Here is a 14,394-nt window from a genome sequence, read left to right as displayed (position 1 = left end):
CACTAAATCGGCGCTGAGGTACGCTGTGGCGGGTGTTTCAGGGAGCTGGGCCGGAACATTGACCTTTTTTTATTTTTTATTTCTTTAGTCAACCCACGGAGTAAGTGGTAGAAAAACTTTATTTCTAGAGCTGAGCCGGTAAATTGACCTTTTTCTTAGTCAACCGACCACGAAGTGGGATAAATTTACCATTTTTCAGGATTTCCTCCGGTTTTGCAAGTCTGAAAATTTTGAAAAAGTGTCCTCTTTTTACATTGCCAAAATATGGTAGCCCTACAGTGAAAGTGACACCTGTCACCTGACACCAGTTTGATATCGTAATCATCGAAAATGTTCCGCTGCCGGTAAGCGTTGAATTTTTAGTATAGTGACGAGATGTGGATGTGAACTGCAGTTCTGGACATTACATCCTGCACGTAGGAATGTTAATCCAGACCTCCAACGATTGATGAGAGTCAACGTCATCGCAAATACTTGACGGGATCATGTTCGGTATTTGCTTCGGGGACTTTGGAAACGAATACCCTGAATTCGCGATCGAACAATCAATATGATCTGAGCGTTCGTTATCGGGTACGTGATTGGATAATAATATGAGGCTGAAGCTAAAAGATTAGAGCAAAAATTAGCCTATATACTAGTGTTTCCATACGTCCGCCTTTGGGAGAATTTCTCCTCCCTTTTCAGTTTTTTAAAAATGTCCTCCTTTTTGGCAATTCGTCCTCCTTTACAACTTTTACAGCTACACGATAATGGAGAGATTTGAGTGAAAATGGGCATAAATGACGCTAAATAGGGAATTCGTTGTTCGATCGAAGGTGACGACCTTTTTTTCTAGTCAACACCACTAATTTGAAGTCAAAAGTGGGTAAATCGGGAATCGAACGAAAGCGGTGGCCTTTTTTTAGTCAATTCACCCAATTTCACAGCGAAAATATCGTAATCGGCTGTTTTCAGTTTTGATCAACTAACTTTTCCGATTTGGTAAAAGTGTCCCCCTTTCCCGATCCCAAAATATGGTAACCCTACTATATACTGTAGGCCTACAATGTACATTGTACTTGTGTCGACCAGAATCAGTATATTTATAGTAATCTTTTCATCATATGAATACACCACGATATAGCGATATAATGAAAAGATAGGAAGGTGTCGGAAGGACTTAGAGTAGACTTTGAAATCACCGGGTCCTCGGCGATGTAACGAAAAGGCATACACTTGTGCAGTTGCACACTGGATGAAAATATATAAAGGATAACATAAAAGGACGATGGTGATGGAAATCAGTAGGGCATGTGCCGGTTTGGCGAGGTCGGTATTTCCGGTAACCTTGAAGACTGGCTAGTATTCACTATGACCCCTATTGCCTACATATGAAGAAAATGCATGTAAAATTTACAATGTTTGATTCATTTATGCGCATTTGCACGACATAGAATGCTCGAAAGTTATCTTATACTTGTGAGCAATACATATTGTCCATGAAAACTTGTAATTAAGAAACATCATCACGTGATAAAATCACTGGCAGGCGTCAGCACGGTAGACTGAGCTGCATTGAGCCCCATGAGCAGGAATTGTTGATTATCGCGCATGTGATACGATACAGTGAAGACCAACGTGATTCTCACGACAACGCAACTGCTCCCTGCAACACGTAAAGACGTGCTTCCCGCACTTCAACAAAGCAATGTAGTTTACGAATTTATGTGTCACTGTGATTGTTGCTACGTGGGAAGAACGTCAAAGCGCTTGCAGGAACGCATAAATCAACATATCCCTAGATTCATTAGAACACGCTCGGTGAAAAGCTCACCCTAAACTCATCCGCTCAAGATTGATGCGGAACAATCAAAGGCCATAAATTCTGCAATTGGCAAACACTCGTTGGATAATCCCACCTGTGTGAAAAATTATCGAGACGACAGATTTCGCATACTCGGAAAGGGTCGCTCATACTGTCATTTGTGTACCTTGGAGTCGACTTTTATCAAAATACACCAGCCAAGGCTGTGTCAACAAAAGGAGTTCGTGTACCACCTAAAAATAGTATTGAACGCTCTCGTGTTCGACATTTCATGCTGGTGACGTCATATTTTGTGTTACGATTGTTGATATACGCTGTTCTTTTGAATTCTCTACTAGTTGCTGACGATTACCCCTGACGAGTGTCAGCCGAAAATATTCGGGGTAATTTTTGAATATACTATTCAAAAACTTGATTTGTTTTAATTGCTACCCTACATACGAGCAAAACGTTTCGCTATGACACAATATCTTAACTGAATTTCCTCGGAAATAGCATATGATAAAAACACAGAGAACAAACTCGATATACAGTATAGAAATAGTCTTTTGTAAGTTAATATGAAATGGAATATTATATCACGTTCTGTAGACTATACCGGTGATAAAATCTGAATGTAACTTTTACATGCCCCGCGGTGATAGTGATTTTATTGTCGACTTCGAGTCGATACACATTTAAACCCGGTTTATGAAGTTCTCAATGTAAATAGTTCATAAGTATTTTTATGGTTATGAATAACCGACCCAATCACCCTGGTCATAACATTCGCTATATCGGGCCGTAGTAATGGTATAAATATATTGGAATGATGGTGATACCAGCATCAACTTTTGTCCTGATTCTGTCCGCTGCCCGTGTTTTTGCTGTATAAACGCTTTCCAACAAAGTGATTTACATACATACATATCAAACGCAATAGTAAGCGCGCGCAACAGACGCAATTACATACACCTAAGCGAAGTATAGTAATAAAATAGATAGTAACTTCGAACATATTTATTAACATATTTAGCAATGCAAACTGAAAATGACAGGCGACGAAAAGAAATGGAATATATTAGCCCGGTGTTGGAATGGAAATATATAGCCGACAATTTATTGAAGCGAAATTTAAGAGCCGACAAAGGCGATCATAGAAGCCAGAAAACTAGCAGCTCCAGCGCCGCATGACGTATATAAGCTGTACCCAAACGTGGTTGTCACTGCATCGTCATTGTTAGCTTGTTGAAGTTCGAAGTAAACGTAGACGACAATTCCGCCAATTGTGAACACAACTGAAAACGTGTAAAGCTAATTTAGTAAATTTATTGTCAATATGGCATTTAAGAGCTTTCGTAGTAGAGCAAGGCTTCCCATTGCTTGTCATGATATGATAGATTTCTTACTCTCACACCTCATTACATACTAGATTTATATAGCTTTCTCAAATATATACGCAGTCGACTCCGTATTATTTGGACCACCACTTTGGTTCCACCCAATTTCGGCGGAATTAAGCGCATGTAAATTGTTGGCTTCGTGGTCGTGCGTAATAAAGGCACACAACGCATGCAAAATATGGTAATGTTGCGTAATAAATGAATTGCTGTTGCGCTATATACTGCAGTTATAATTGGCACAGAGCGCATAAAACGCACACTGTTCAAACTTTCACGTTGCAGTTATATTGTACAGTATTTTCGATACCAAACAATTCAACAAATATTGTATACTGTATTAACACACGTATATATGGTTAGAATATGCGGTACCTTTTATATCCCTAACGCAACTAACTGGTGCCGAATTGTCACGGAACCGTGTTTACTTCTTTCTTCGTTTATACTTTAGTAAGCAATTGCACTTTTCCTGCTTAACTTTTCTTAACCATTCTGTGCTACGAGATCCACGCAATTGTACCAAATTTAAATCGACAATGAAGCAGGCACGGCCTTGCATGAGTTCATTGACGATTTTTACTGCATGGATCGTCACTGTTCCACTGTAATCATATTTTGTTGAAGCGAACGAAGTATTGTTAATTATACCATAACCTAACAATAGGAATTGCGAACCTATGTCCGAATTAAGCGGAGAATTGTCCAAATTAACCGTTTTTTTGTGCGTGCAATTTTTAATTTTGTTCCGTTGCTGGGCATTTCTACCGAATAAAAGGGGTGTCCGTGTCATCCGGTGTCCGAATTAGGCGGAGTCCACTGCATATATATCATTGACTTCCATATACCTATTTTACTTCATGTCCCGCCTCTACAACCCTCGTGTATTATCAGTGATTGAGATTCCAACCCTGTTAGCTGATACAACCTATCAGAGATGAGCATGGATTAGGATTAGGTTTTGAAAAAACAGGATTTGTGAAATTTTGTCGGATTTGGATTGGATTTGGATTAGACATATTTTTCGGAACGGATTAGGATTTGGATTGGATTTACCTATTTTCTGGGAGATTGAAATGTCGTCTGGCGAATGGCGACAAACTTTATTCAGATCAGTTATTAATGTACTTATGGTTACTAAGTTATCTCGAATCAAGTGAATCGTTGGTTATGAAAGAAAATTTTCGAATCCCTCCATTGCATAAATTAGTATTTTTTCTGAATTTCCAGTTGGAATCGGATTAGGATTGGACATGGACTTGAATATGAAAAAGGTATGGATTAGGATTTGGATTTGGATTTGGATTTGAATGTTCGGATTTGGGTTGGATTAGGACAGAGGTCTCAAACTCAAATGTGCTCGCGGGCCAATTTTGTACTTTTTGATTGCGCCGCGGGCCGCAGCACCAATAATAGGAGGATTCAATGTATTTCCAAGTAGGCGTTATATGGCGGGACCTTACAGACTGACATTCCACACGCATCTTGAAAATGTGATTCACTATTGAGAATTCACGCCCGACACGAAAGAAAATCACATTTTGAAATATTTCAATAAAATTGTTACTGTACTTGGCATAGTAGTTGTAGACCATATTTAGTTGCAGACCCCGTGTAAGAGTACAAATGCATCAGGACATCATAAAAGCTGCCGCGCTAATATTTAGCGGTTAGCGGACATTTGACGTGTTCCATTTACAGGTAGAATATTTTAGAATTTTAAATAGATTGATCTGATATCATATCATTGGAGCAGTACAGCCTCATCCGGGTTTCGGGCATACTCCTGGTAACTATAGGATATTGATCATGTCATTACCAAAGTCAAATTAAATCGGCGTTAGATTTACCTTCGAATATTGGAACAGATCTATAACAACTTGAATACAATGATTACTGTGACATAGCAATAGAAATGCCCAATCGCCGAACAATCCATTGCTGTTACAGCTGTCAAGCGTATGCAACGACTACTTTGTACCCGCCCCATTTAATTAGCGATAATAACAAGGATAAAGATATACCGAAGCTGACACATGATGTAACTAACTATACATCAAGAAGGCAACACAATGGCCAGCCAATGGTTGCCTTAACGACCTGTTTAGACATCTAAATAAGCTACGCAGCACAAGCTAGGACATTTTAATATATTACCATTCCCCAGTTTGATAGTTGTTTGCATCCGTGGTTGTACCAAGTCTCGGGGTTGCGAGTCACATTAAGTCCTTCTCTGATTGTAACGTTTGACGCTACTCAACTAGAGTCATTTTTTATTTTATCACGCATTGAGTCCGAGTTCGATTAATTCTACAAAAGGCCACATCCAAGTCCAAACCCCAATTTTCAGTCACGAATCATCGACGGGTCATGTTTTGCCATCATAAGCAAGTAATGTGACGCAATAGTTGGTCGTCCACAGCGCGGTAACTTTTGAAAGTGATGTAATAGTATGAAGTTTGATGAGTGGTTTCAGGCTTCTGGAGTAGTTTTAGAGCGAATTTCCAGTTCTCAAATTCAACAAAAATATACTTGGCAGTTAAATATTGTCGAATTTTCGAAATCCAAAATGCCATCGCGGGCCGCACAAAATGGTCTCGAGGGCCGCATGCGGCCCGCGGGCCGCGTGTTTGAGACCTCTGGATTAGGACATACAAATTTCAAATCCGCTCATCTCTGCAACCTATACTTACCCGGAAAAAGTAGTAATATTCCCGATGCCTTTGCCGCCACTGATTTTTCCCCGCAGTATGACACGAGTAATACGATGGATGCAAAGAAACACAGAAGTCCAGACCCTATCATGGCACCAGATGCTACTTTCCAGCTGATACCGTCGTATTGGAAGGTTCCTGAAATAGTTAGTCAATTCAGTTCAGTTGTTGATAATTTTAGCAGATCAATGCACCACCAGATTGCGATACAATGAAAATATAGGAAGGTGCCGAAACGACTTGGAGTTGGAGTAGCCTTTGAAACCAGACGCTCGCGTGGGCCTGAGCGATGTAAAGAGAGATTATGTAGGCTACACTGAATGAAAACTAACGGAAGATACCATGAAAGGACAAGCGACAAAATTAGGTGGCATGTGACCGAAGGCGAGGTCGATATATAAGATTGTGGTCTAGAAAACTCGAGCTCTGGCTAGTATTAGTCGGAATGGATAAGATTCAACGATTCATACTAGGTGGAGTTTCAGGACTAAATTTGACATTTTTGCCATAAAATCTGTATATATACGGTATAGGCCAGTGGTTCTCAACCTTTTTGTCTTCGCGGACCCCTTTTGAACCATCACGGACATCCCCGCAGAACCCCCAAAGTTTTAGAGCAAATCTAGCTCAATTATCGTGCAACCGTTATCTGTCTTGTGTAAATATTAACTGTAGGCTAGCGCTAAACAGCAGCAAATGTCTTTTCTTGAAATAGCATCATACTATTTATGAAGAAGTTGGGTAGACTTTAATTTGAAAGCAATTTCTGTAGCAGTGTAGCTGCATTTATTGAAGTACGTGATCGTGTCTCGAAAATCCGCGTCTTCGATTCGATATGAACAATGTAGGTGACAATAATAACGAGACATTTAGTAATGATCGCAATATATATAGCACCAAAATTGAGAAACATATTTTTTAATGAACATATAACGTCCAGCCTAGTCGTTTCTATCAAGCAGCTCATCTTTATAAGTTATTCCGAAATACTAGTTATGTATATCACAGGAGAAAATGGGTTTCTGCCAACATTTCAAAGTCACCCTGATTGACCTGCACTACTCCCACGATATTCTACCACAAACCCCAACAAAACGTCCATTCTGTTGATGTGAGTCCTGAAGTTTTAGCAGCGATGAAGCGAAACTGCCTCGTGATTTCCCTAATTTAAAGAAATACAACTACAAATGCTTCACGGACCTCTAAGGGTCCGCGCACCCCCGGTTGAGAACCACTGGTAGACCAATACGGAACTTATTTTCGATGGAACTTCTGGTTCTAGACTAGGCCTACATGATTTTTATGGTGGCAAAATGCAGACTTAATAATGCCGGCCGCACCACACCTTCGACATCTGTCGCACCATACATATCTGGCATATTTGCTTTAGCTGAAGTGATATTATTTAGCACATACAAATTCGAGAATAAAGAAATTCACTCTATGAAAAAATGAAATTCACTCAATACCATTCAGCCGAAGTTTTCTGGCACGCAACCTACTGTGAGAATGCGGTAATCGATTCGCATTAAATAGGACGTTCGGTAAATATCTCAAATATTATCAAACGTATATGTTAAGGATGAATACTTGATATAAACATGCTACAAATCTTGCCTGTTTTCGTACAAATTTCTTTGGGGCAGTTTCTATCAAATAGTCCAATATTGATTTCAGTCGAGCCTTGCGATTTGATAGTCCAATAATTGGTCACCAATGAAGCAACGTAACCCCCAACCGCAAGAACTGAAAGTACAGCCGAGAGAATCACCGCCCATTTCTTCATTTTAATGCTCTGAATTGAATACATAGGTTCGAGAATAGGATATGTTATATAGTTATGAAATTTCTGAAATTCTGAATGTCTATATCTCAGAGTATTGCTGCGGGATAAACGCCTAAATCCCTGTCATGGCTACATGCCGATCGCTTATGGTTTCTATCGGATAAAATTCCAATTGCGTATACGACTATAATCCTTTACAAGCTCGTGCGACATACAGTTTCTCTAAATGCATTCGCATTAAGATGTGGTATGTCTAGTTATGATATTATGGTGTAGAATTCTTTTGTCCTTAGGCGTTTAGATGAAACAACCGATAGCATTCTCGAATATAACAGAAGAGCAAACGCGGTTGAGAGACATATATGCAGAAAATAACTTACATATTGGTATTGCTATGCTACGGATTGCATGATCACCCAGTTATGTTAAAAGATATACATTTCCCCCCTACGCGACTGCAGAAGGGATTTAGAGATTCTTAAGTCAGAGCTTGAATTGGATATAGGTCATGTTCTTTGTTCTAAAAGTTACGATTGATATGTTTTGAAAAGTATAAACAAGGCCCATCGAAGTGCTCAGAGCTTCCTTGACGTTATACATATAACATGGATTTCCGCTCATATTGTCAATATTGCGAATAGAATACATCATTCACCCAACAAATGCTTGCTTCTCTAAAAATTACAACCTCTCGGCGGGAGCTATAGAAGATTTGTTGTTCAATAATTCGGAAAATCGATATTGAGCGCGGTATACAAAGCTTACAAGTCGGGGACGGTTTCTGCAACGATTTCCCGTATTAAAAATGGCTCGGACTTTACGATGAGATATCCCAGCAGGGACGAAGTCTTCGCAATTCCTCGTGAATCAACGTTATACAGAGCATCATCGTCATCGTCATCATCATTTTTTAATCAAATCAATACACCACAAGATTGCGATATAATGAAAAGATATAGCAGGGTGCCGAGGCAACTTGGAGTAGTCTTTTAATCGGACTACCACCTTGACCTACACAGCATCTAAATAAGAGACATGTACACTGGTTAAAAGAAATAATAACATAAAAGTAAGCGACAAAATGAATGCTACATGTTTCGGTAGACGAGTTCGATATGTCAGGTGCTGGTCTGGTACTCCTGAGGGCTGACTAGTGTTGATTAAGTAAAAATGGTTGTATTTCGATTTGAATAATGTGGACATACTCTACGACTGTCGGATAACCGGCGAGAGGCTGTTCCACACTACAGGTCCGGCATATACTTGATAGAGCATTGTGTTTTCTTGTATTCCCTCCTGATCATATGGTAATTTTTCTTCGGGGGCCACGCACGTGTGTAATAGTTGTAAGCTTTTGATTCAGAGGTGAAGTAGTCGTTGAAATTTGTGGGACTGTGACCGCAATGCAACTGGAACATAAACCTGGCAATTTCTAGCTTTCTCATGTCTTCTATGTTAAGAACACCAAATCTTTGACTAGCGATTTATCAGTTGTACGTCCAGGCCCACTTGGCGCCTTGGCAATGATACGGAGAATCCGATATAATTTTTGCAGCGGATCAATCATATTCTTGCAGGCAGCATCGCAGCAAAGAATTCCGTATTGTAACTTTGATTGAAATAAATAGTTAAAGAGTATCAACGGAACCCGAATCGGCAGGGACTGACTATAAGGCGGCGGAATAGACCACATACTTTCGATAATTGAGGTTTTAGCGATTGTATGTGACTCTTCCAAGACATGTTCGAATCCAGGGTTGTAAGTAATGACTCGAGTCATGACTCGACTCGAGTCCGACTCAACTCACGACTATTTGGTGGCTTGACTTGACTCGAGTCATTTTTTCAACTGCGTAAAATGATTGGACTCGACTCGAATCGACTTGACTTGTACTCGAGTCATCGTGCATGACTCGAACCAAGTCATATGACTCGAGACTAAGACGGCCAAGACGGACAATTCATTGTAAGTTCCAAGAATAGTTAAATTATTACCACATTATTACTATTTCGTTTTTAGATTGTCGGAATCAATGCTACCGTTATATTAGATTGATATCAATTATTATAAATTCTGAGCTATTTACGATGAATTGCGCTATCACAGGATGATTATAGTAGTAGGGATGGTGTGAACCTCTGAAAGGTCATGTTCGTGTGAACGCGAACCATTTTGTAAGGTTCTGTGTGAACGCGAGCGTGAACCTCATGACGTCACGTGACGACATATTGCTAATTCCAACCCTATCTTTCAATGAAGTGATAGCCTATATTAATGCACACCAGAAGTCTCAAACTCAAATGTGCTGGTGGGCCAATTTCCTACTTTTTGATGGTGCCACGGGCCGCAGCACCAATAACAGGGTAATTCAGACTGACATTCCACACGCATCGTGAAAATGTGATTTACTATTGTGAATTCACGAATGCACGCCTGTCACGAAAAAAATCACATTTTAAAATATTTAAAATTGCTGCTGCACTTGGCATAGTTGCTGTATATTTAGTTGTAGACACAATGCGCGAGTTGCTGCATCAGGACATCGTAAAAACTGTCGCGTTATAATTTTGCAGCTAGCGGACATTTGACGTGGCACAACTATAGATAGAATATTTTAGAATTTTACAAAGATTGATCTGATATCATATCGGGTTTCAGGCATACTCCTGATAACTAGTCCATTGATCATGTCATTAGCAAAGTTAAATTAAATCAGCGTCAGATTCAACTTCGAATATTGGATCAGATATATAACAACTTGAATATAATGATGATTACTATGCCATAGCAAAAGAAATGTCCAATCGTTGAAGAATCCATTGGTGTTACAGCTGTGAAGCGTACGCTGCGACTACGTTATACTTAATTGGTGGTAGTAACGGATAAAGATACCCAAGATGATACAGGATGTAACTAACTGTATATCAAGAGGGCAACATGATACCAATGATAGCCATACCGACCTCCTAGATATCTAAATAAGGTACGCAACACAAGCTAAGACTTTATTTTATATATTACCATTCCTCGTACCAGTTTGATAGTTTGTTGCGTCCGTGTTTGTACCAAGTCACGGCGTTCCGAGTCACAATAAGTCGTACTCTGATTGTAATATTTCACGCGACTCAACTCGAGTCATTTATATTTCATCACCCAGTCAGTCCGAATTCGAGTAATTTTACGAACGGTCACGGCCCAGTCCAAATCACAATTTCCAGTTCCGAATCATCAACGGGTCATTTATTTCCTCATAAACAAGTAATGTGACGTAATAGTTGATCTTCCTCTGCGTGGTAACTTTTGAAAGTGATGTATTAGTGAAGTATGATGAGTAGTTTCAAGCTTCTGGACTAGATTTAGAGCAAATTTCCAGTTCTTTAAAAAAATATATTGGGCAGTTAAATATTCTCGAATATTTCAAAACCCAAAATACCGACGCGGGCCGCACAAAATAGTCTCGAGGGCCGCATGCGGCCCGCGGGCCTCGTGTTTGAGACGTCTGATGTACACGATACCTATAGCGACGACTTGGGCCACATAATGCAACAATGCTGAAGTACATATTGGTGTTTTATACGTCGCTAAATGTATCAACTGAGGCAATCAAAGGATCTAAAACTCCCATAAAATCAATATCTTCCGTCGCTTTGCCAACAATTTCGACGAGGACTTGCCAGGGAAAATACGCTTACCCCAATGTATTCGGTGTCTGAGTATTGCTACATTGATATTGAGCAGAGTGTAAAATGGTTTTCTATACTTGCTACCGATATTCCCATTAAGAAGTTAGCCTATTGCGGGTCAAGCTCACAGCAGAGTGTCACTAAATATTCACAAACGGAAAGCTGGATATTTTGAGCAAACCTTTGTAACAAAGCAAGTAAAACTCTTGTGAATGTCAAGGTGCATCGTCGTTTAATGTCGATTTTTAATGCTGCCAGCGCCATGCATGGAGTGGCCCGCAGTTGAAATGCAATAAATTTGAACCAAAGATGTTATAATGAAGTTAAATTGTAATATATGAAAAAGGTTCACAGTGCAGAACCCAACCTACCAAGGTTCTGTTGTGAACGCGAACCTCTAAATTTCCGAGGTTCACACACAGAACGCAGACGCGAACCTCACGTTCACACCAACCCTGATTAGTAGCCTACCAGTTTTACAGAGAAAATATGGCGCCCACGACTAATCCCGTGTAGTGAGTTCGAATTTGCACTACCATGACGTCACGAATTTTCGATTGTGACGTGACAATTGATGGACATGTATGGCTCTTTGGGAGTTAAAATGGAAAATATAGGGCTATCATGGCTCTTCAGACGAAAAAGGTTCCCGACCACTGCTCTACAGTCTACAGGACTCGGACTTGAATCGGCTGTGAATTGAAAAGGACTTGACTTGACTCAAGTTAAAACTACACAAAGTGAGATTGACTTGTGATTCGTAACCTTGCGACTTGGTTACAACCACTGCTTCCTCTAAGCTGCGCGAATTGCTTTTAAAGTAGGGTTACCATATTTTTGTGGCACAAATTCCGGACGCTCTCCAGCGCCCACTAGCGGATTTCAACATGAGGTAGGAGCACATTGTAGATCATCATGACGTCACATCTGCAAAGCTTTATCTATGGACAAGAGGAGGTCACGATCCGGTTCATGGCTGTGTGTTGGAAGTTGTAGCCACATCTTTTCTGCCCCTCCCTCCCAATTAAACAGTGGTCTTGGGCTCGCCGTAGGGTAATCTATGCAACTTATATGGGGGCTTACTATATGCATCCGGTTTCTACATGCATCTGGTCGTTGATTTGAATGAATTGTGTCAATAATATTGGTTCTTCAATATACATTACTATATAATTTTGATCCTCTGTTCCCCCACATGATCAGAGTTAGCGGTAGAGCCGGTGGAGGATGATGACTTCGAAAATGGAGGGAGCTTAATTGTACATCGTTAAGTCATGTTCATGTAACACCGATATGAGATTATTTATCAGCCTAATGCCTGTGCGCAGTGCACCAGTGCGCTATATAAACACCCCTCAGCCGGTGGTTCCCACCTTCCATGTTCGCGACTCCATTTTCAACTTTAAAATGTTCCAAAGCCCAGCTGAAAATATGGTGAGCTGATTACTAATTAAAGGTCGGTACATTGCCCCGACTTAATCACGGCCTATTTTATAAGCTGATTACGTTCAAAATATTCGGTATAGAACCACTATCTTGGAATAAAGCATCCAAGCGGCCTATAGACCGACTCTGTGAACATACTGTTATCTTGAAATTGCGATTACAGTGAGACTTAAGGGGGCACACCTCTTTAAAAATGATTTTTTTTAGGTGTTCACGTTTGTAGTCATAAATTCGTAAAGGTAGATGCGAGCCCCATGATTCATGCATTGCTGGAAAGGGCAGGAAATTTCCTTTCCAAATATAGTCTTTATGTTGTACCATGAGCATGTACCCCACCGGTACACTTACTCAAAAAAACATGAAAATATTGAACACGCGTATTAAAAATCCTAAAAACTCAAAAGTCTTTCAAGATTTTCCTTCAAATATTGCTGTAGTAATAGTACATATATATATCTACAAAACAATTGAGGGATTTTCAAAAATAGGTTTTCTAACAAAATTTATGATATTTTTTGTCAGCGAACCCTAAATTTTCATTTTTTTCAAAATTCTTTCCTCTGTAAAATTTTTCTGGACAAATTTTTTAGAAAACGCTCAATTATGTTATTATACATACCCTAACCATCATTTGTGCAAAATTTCAGATGAATCGAACAAGCAGGTGCCAAGCAGATACAATTTTTGTGCAGAAAAAGTGTATTTTGAGAAAATCGCGTTTGAAAAAATAAAACCACTATAACTTCGAAAAACAAGGATATGAACACTGATCATGACATCAATGGCCACATTAGTTGATTTGCATCACACATTGAACCATATATAACACAACCTGAGCATTAATAGCCGCCAGGCACATAGTCTGATGTGTCTTAGGACTCTTAAACTCTTTCAATCTTTCACAGCGAAAGAGCGTCGAGATGCAGTCTTTCTTTTTTTGTCCTTCAAACCAGCTTGATTTTTTTGAAGGTGTTCACTGGCAAGTTTAGGCTTTCAAGAACACTTAAGTATCCACTACATCCAATATTCCAGTTCAGTACGGACGTAGCTACAGCACGTTTTACTGCCATAGTTCATAAGTACCTTTTCTTCAGGTACCTTGTCCCTATGGTCACGACGAATGACTCATTTTGGGTTTTGGTGAATCCACCAATGCATCTTTCCATTTCAAAGATTCTTCTAAAACTCTAAATTTCCTTGATCGACTCATTATAGGCAAATTGATAGCTAGAAATGAAATCCAATCCAAGACAGTTATCCAGATACAATAAATATTACCCAATATTGTCAGTCAGCAGTCAATGAATAAAAACAGATGAAATAGGAAAACACACAACCTCCATCTCGACCATTTCCTTGGTACTGAATCAATGAAGCAGCCAAGTATATGAAAGCAGACATGCTAGAACACTTATTTATAAACATACAATAAATAATAGCCAATATGGTCAGTTATCAGTCAACAAATCAAAAAATGAATGAAATAAAAACAGCCTCACCTCGCCTGTTTACTGAATCTGTGAAGCAGCCAAGTTTATGAAGGCAGACTGGCTAGAACTATAGAATGTAAACGTGGAA

The 14,394-nt window shown here is 39.6% G+C and overlaps 1 long non-coding RNA gene across 1 annotated transcript; it reads right to left on the bottom strand.

Annotated features, from left to right (window-relative positions):
* Positions 1-2,258: 2,258 nt before the first annotated feature.
* LOC145440348 (uncharacterized) lies at positions 2,259-6,063 on the bottom strand. The gene is made up of 2 exons (XR_013915530.1): positions 5,880-6,063; positions 2,259-3,084 (listed from the first exon to the last, which is right to left on the bottom strand). It is a non-coding gene; the product is annotated as an uncharacterized LOC145440348 (long non-coding RNA).
* Positions 6,064-14,394: the final 8,331 nt, after the last annotated feature.

Source organism: Botryllus schlosseri, chromosome 6 (genome assembly GCF_051294905.1).
Source record: "Botryllus schlosseri isolate E-star chromosome 6, Bs_hap1, whole genome shotgun sequence".
Taxonomy (NCBI): domain Eukaryota; kingdom Metazoa; phylum Chordata; class Ascidiacea; order Stolidobranchia; family Styelidae; genus Botryllus; species Botryllus schlosseri.
This window is presented reverse-complemented; position numbering and strand designations above follow the sequence as displayed.